Below are 6,816 nucleotides of genomic sequence, written 5' to 3'. Positions count from 1 at the left end.
CAGAACATCCAAGAATTATGTGATATCATCAAAAGACCAAATTTAAGATTTATTGGGATAGAGGAAGGTTCAGAGATTCAAACCAAAGGAATATATAATCTCTTCAATGAAATAAATCAGAAAATTTCCCAAGTATGAAGAATGAATTGGAAAATCAAATACAAGAGGCCTATAAGATACCAAATGTACAAAATTACAACAGATCAACACCAAGACACATTATAATGAAAATGCCTAGCATACAGAATAAGGATAGAATTTTAAAGGCCATAAGAGAGAAAAATCAGATTACCTATAAGGGAAGACCAACTCAGATCCCAGTAGATTTTCAACTCAGACTCTCAAAGCCAGGTGATCCTGGAAAAACATATACCAAGCTCTAAAAGATAATGGATGCCAACCAAGAATCTTATATCCAGCAAAATTAAGCTTCAAATTTGACAATAAAATAAAAAATATTCCATGATAAACAAAAGCTAAAAGAATTTACAGCATGAAAGCCTGCACTACAGAACATTCTTAGCAAAATATTCCACGAGGAGGAAATGAAAAACAACAGTGAAAGTCTGCAAAGGGAAGAACTACAGTAAAAGAAAAGCCAACCAAAGGAGAAACCAAGTCAAGCTAAATATCAAAAATAAACAAAACTGACTGGGAATACAAATCATATCTCAATAATAACCCTAAATGTTAATGGCTTAAACTCACCAATCAAAAGACATATGCTGGTAGGTTGGATTTAAAAAAAAAAAAAAAAAAAGACACAAGAATATGCTGCTTTTAAGAGACTCATCTCACAGGAAAAGACATCCACAGACTGAAGAGAAAGGTTGGGATAAAATATACCATTCACATGGCCTACATAAGCAAGCAGGGGTCTCCATCTTCATATCAAATAAAGTAGACTTCAAGCCAAAGTTAATCAAAAGGAATAAAGATGGACATTTCATACTGCTTAACAGAACCATACATCAACAAGACGTAACAGTTATATATGCCCCAAACAATGAAGCATCTACGTTCAATCAAACTCTTCTCAAGTTCAAGAATCAAACAGATCACAATGCAATAATTCTGGGTGATTTTAACACACCTCTTTCACCAACAGATGAATCTACCAAACAAAAGCTAAACAAAGAAACTACACAACTCAATAATACAATCAATAACTTAGACTTAACTGACTATAGAGTATATTATCCATCAACGATCGAATACACTTTCTTCTCAGCAGCATAGGGATCCTTCTCTAAAACAGACAATATGTTATGCCACAAAGCAAATCTTAGTAAATACAGAAAAGTAGAGATATTACCCTGCATTCTATCTTACCACAATGGAATGAAATTAGAAATCAATGATAAAATAAAAAATAAAAGTTACTCCAACACCTGAAGACTAAATAATTCACTATTGAATGAACAATGGGTTGCAAAAGATATCGAGGAGATTAAAAAATTCATAGAAATAAATGAGAACACCGATACAATATATGAAATCTCTGGAACACGATGAAGGCAGTGCTAAGAGAAAAGTTCATTGCATGGAGTTCATTCCTTCAAAGAAGAAAAAGTCAACAAATAAATGACCTAACATTAATCTCAAAGCCCTACAAGGAGAAGAACAAATCAACCGCAAGCAGCAGGAGACAGGAAATAATTAAAATCAGAGCTGAAAGCAATGAAATTGAAACAAAAGAAACAATTGAAAAAACTGACAAAACAAAAAGTTGGTTCTTTGAAAAAATAAAGAAAATTGATAAACCATTAGCCATGCTAATAATGAGAAGGAGAAAGAAAACTCAAATTACAACATCCATGATGAAAAAGGAAATATTGCAGGATCACATTGGTTGTATTCTGCTGCCCTCCCTATCCCCCCCTCCCCTCCCATCACTATTCTCTACCCATTCTATAGTGAAACTTCTCTTTCTTTTTTTTCTTCCCTTCCCCCTCACACCACCGTATATGTATTCTGTGAATCCGTGAGGGTCTCCTTCGTCTTCCGTGCAATTTCCCTTCTCCCTCCCTTTCCCTCTCACCTCTTTTCCTTGTTTCGTGGTAATCTTCTTCTCATGCTCTTCCTTCCTACTCTGTTTTGAGTCATCTCCCTTATATCAGAGAAGACATTCAGAATTTGTTTTTAGGGATTGGCTAACTTCGCTTAGCATAATCTGCTCTAGTGCCATCCATTTTCCTGCAAATTTTGTTATTTTTTAGTGCTGAGTAATATTCCATTGTGTATAAATGCCACATTTTTTTATTCTATTCATCTGTTGAAGGGCATCTAGGTTGGTTCCACAATCTAGCTATTGTGAATTGTGCTGCTATGAACATTGATGTAGCTGTTTCCCTGTAGTATGCTCTTTTTAGGTCTTTTGGGTATAGTCCAAGAAGGGGAATTGCTGGGTCAAATGGTGGTTCCATTCCCAGCTTTCCAAGGAATCTCCACACTGCCCTCCAAATTGGCTGCACCAATTTGCAGTCCCACCAGCAATGTACAAGTGTACCTTTTTCCCCACATCCTCACCAGTACTTGTTATTGTTTGACTTTATAATGGCTGCCTTTCTTACTGGAGTGAGATGATATCTTAGAGTGCTTGTAATTTGCATTTCTCTGATTGCTAGAGATGGTGAGCATTTTTTTGTGTACTTGTTGATTGATTGTATATCCTCCTCTGCGGAAGTGTCTGTTTAGATCTTTGGCCCATTTGCTGATTGGGTTATTTGGGGGTTTTTTTGTTTAACTTTTTGAGTTCTTTGTATACTCTGGAGATTAGCGCTCTATCTGAAGTGTGAGGGATAAAACTTTGTTCCCAGGATGTAGGCTCCCTATTTACCTCACTTATTATTTCTCTTGCTGAGAAAAAAAGTTTTTAGTTTGAATATGTCCCATTTGTTGATTCTTGATTTTAACTCATGTGCTATTTGTACACATGGAAAAATGAGAATTCATACCCTATTTGAATCAAATGTATGATATGTTAAGATCATACTGTCTTGAGCAACTAATAAAAAAAACTAATAAAAAAAAGAAAAAGGAAATATTATGATGGACACTATAGAAATACAGAAGACAATTAGAAATTATTTTGAAAATTTGTACTCCAATAAAATAGAAAATATCGAAGACACTGACAAATTTCTAAAGGCACATGATACGCCTAAACTAAATCAGGATGATATACACAATTTAAACAGATAAATTTCAAGCAAGGAAATAGAGGACACCATCAGAAGTCTACCGACCAAGAAAAGCCCAGGACCGAATGGATACACAACTGAGTTCTACAAGACCTTTAAAGAAGAACTAACACCAATACTTGTCAAACTATTTCATGAAATAGAAAAAGAGGGAACACTTCCAAACACGTTCTATGAGACAATATCACCCTGATTCCAAAACCAGACAAAACACATCAAAGAAAGAAAATTTCAGACCAATATCTCGAATGTATATAGATGTAAAAATTCTCAATAAAACTCTGGCAAATTGAATAAAAAAAAAATATCAAAAAGATAGTGTATCACCATCAAGTCGGATTCATCCCAGGAATGCAAGGTTGTTCAACATATGAAAATCAATAAATGTAATCCATCACATCAACAATCTCTAAGATAAAAATCATATGATCATCTCAATAGATTCTGAGAAAGCATTTGATAAATTACAGCATTGCTTCATGTTCAAAACACTTGAAAAACTAGGGATACAGAAACATACCTCAACACTGTAAAGGCTATGTATGCTAAGCCCCAGGCCAAAATCATTCTAAATGGAGAAAAATTGAAAGCATTCCCTCTAGAAACTGGAACAAGACAGGAATGCCCTTTGTCACCACTTCTATTTTATATAGTTCTTGAAACTCTAGCCAAAGCAATCAGACAGATGAAAGAAATTAAAGGAATACAGATAGGAAAAGAAGAACTCAAGTTATTACTATTTGCAGATGATATGATTCTATACCTAGAAGACCCAAACATTCCACCAGATATCTCCTAGAACTAATAAATGAATTCAGCAAAGTAGCTGGATATAAAATCCACACCCATAAATCAAAGGCATTTCTGTACATCAGTGACAAATCCACTAAAAGTGAAACTAGGAAAAACTACCCCCATTTACAATAGTCTCAAAAAAAAAAAAAATACTTGTGAATAAATTTAACAAGAGATGAAAGACCTCTCCAATGAAAACTACAACACTCTAAAGAAAGACATTTAAAAAAGACCTTAGAAGATGGAAATATCTACCTTGTTTTTTTTTTTTTTTTGAGAGAGAGAGAAAGAGAATTTTTAATATTTATATTTTAGTTTTTCGGCGGACACAACATCTTTGCTTGTATGTGGTGCTGAGGATCGAACCCGGGCCACACGCATGCCAGGCGAGCGCGCTACCGCTTGAGTCACATCCCCAGCCCCTCTACCTTGTTCTTGGATAGGCAGAATAAATATGGTCAAAATGATCATACTACCAAAAGGATTATACAGATTCAATGCAATCCCAATCAAAATTCCAATGGCATTCCTTATAGATAGAAAAAGCAATCGTGAAATTCATCTGGAAAAATAAGAGACCCAGAATAGCCAAAGCAATCCTTAACAAGAAGAACGAAGTTGTTGGCATTACTATTCCATATTTAAAACTATATTACAGAGCATAATAACTAAAACAGCATGGTACTGGCACCAAAATAGACCTGTAGGCCAATAATACAGAACATAAGACACAGAGTCTAACCCACATAACTTCAGTTATCTTATATTAGACAAAGGCACCAAAAACGTACGTTGGAGAAAAGATAGCCTCTTCAACAAATGGTGCTGGGAAAACTGGAAATCCACATGTAGCAAAATGAAATTAAACCTCTATCTCTCATCATGCACAAAATTCAACTCAAAGTGAATCAAGGACCTAGAAATTAAACCACAGACCTTACACCTAATGAAGAAAAAAATAGGCCCAAATCTCATCATGTCGGCTTAGGCCCCAACTTTCTTAATAAAACTCCTGTAGCACAAGAATTAAAACCAAGAATCAATTAATGGGATGGAATCAAACTCAAAAGCTTCTTCTCAGCAAAAGAAACACTCAGTGAGGTGAACAGAGAGCCTACAGAATGGGAGCAAATCTTCACCACAAGCACATCAGATAGGGCACTAATCTCTAGGATATATAAAGCACTCAAAAACCTTAACACAAAAAACAAATAACCCATCAATAAATGGGCAAAGGAACTAAACAGACACTTCTCAGAAGAGGATATACAATCAACTAACAAACATGAAAAAATGTTCAACATCTCTAGCAATCAGAGAAATGCAAATCAAAACTACTTTAAGATTTCATCTTACTCCAGTCAGAATGGCATCTATTAAGAATACAAACAACAATAAATGTTGGCAAGGATGTGGGAGAAAAGGCATACTCATACATTTCTGGTGGGACTGTAAATTGGTGCAGCTAATATAGAAAGCAGTATGGAGAACCCTTGGAAAACTGGGAATGCAACCACCCAGGTATCCCACTCCTCAGTTTATACCCAAAGGACTTAAAAATAGCATACTACTGGGCACAGCCATATCAATGTTTGTAACAGCACAATTCACAATAGCTAAATTGTGGAACCAAACTAGATGCCCTTCAGTAGATGAATGCATAAGGAAACTTAGGTATATATACACAATGGAACATTACTCAGCATTAAAAGAGAATAAAATCATGGCTTTTGCAGTAAATGAATGAGGTTGGAGAATATGCTAAGTGAAGCAAGCCAATCCCAACAAACCACAAGCTCAAATATTTTTTTGAAATGAGGATGTAGATGAGTAATAGCGACTGGGGATCGGGGAGAGGAATGGAAGAACTTTAGATAGGGAAAAACAGAGGAAGGGAAAGGAGGGGCAAGGGGATATGAATGATGGTAGAATTCGTTAGACATCATTACCCTAAATACATGTATAAGACATGAATGGTGTGAAAATACTTTGTGTACAACCAGTGTCTTGAAAAAAATTGTGCTATATATGTGTAATATGAAGCAAATTGCATTCTGCCATCATGTATAACAAATCAGAATAAATAAATTTTTTGAGATATGTTGATAAATATTAAGGCTATAATCTCAAATTTTAATAATAAAATATAAATATTTTATTTATAATATAAAACAAGACAGAAATGGAAATAATAAAAAGTTCCCAATTAATAAAAAAGGCAGAGACAGACACAAGAAATTATTAGAAAACTAACTATAATGCATCAATAATTATATAAACTAACTAAATATTACAATTAAAATACAAAAAAAAATGTACATTTTAAAAGCATACTCGGGCTGAGGTTGTAGCTCAGTGGCAAAGTGCTTGCCTAGCATGTGTGAGGTACTGGGTTCAATTCTCAGCACCATGTATCAGTAAATAAAATAAAGGTTCGTTGACAATTAAAAAAATATTTTTTTAAAAAAGCACAATAACCTCTAGAAAATTATGCCCTTCCAAGTTTTCAAATATTGACATATTAACTAGTATAAGGAAAGACAAAGTTGCTTTCACAAAAACTAGATAAAAATACTAGATAAGAAGTTATAAGATACACTGTTACTTGTTTCTAGACTATATTTTCCTCATCTTCCCCAGCAATAGAATTTCTGATTTTTGCCAGCTTCTCTTGCAGTTAGCATGGACACAAGAATAAATCCTTTCTAATAGGCTGTAAGTAAAATTATCTATGTGACTTCTAAGGAATGTTCTTTAAAAAGGGAACACAGTCTTGTTTTTCCTTCCTTTGTACTGATTAAAGTGCAAAAAAATGTCT

Source organism: Marmota flaviventris, chromosome 8 (genome assembly GCF_047511675.1).
Source record: "Marmota flaviventris isolate mMarFla1 chromosome 8, mMarFla1.hap1, whole genome shotgun sequence".
Taxonomy (NCBI): Eukaryota; Metazoa; Chordata; class Mammalia; order Rodentia; family Sciuridae; genus Marmota; species Marmota flaviventris.
The sequence above is the reverse complement of the archived record's forward strand: the minus strand, read 5'-3'. Positions refer to the sequence as shown.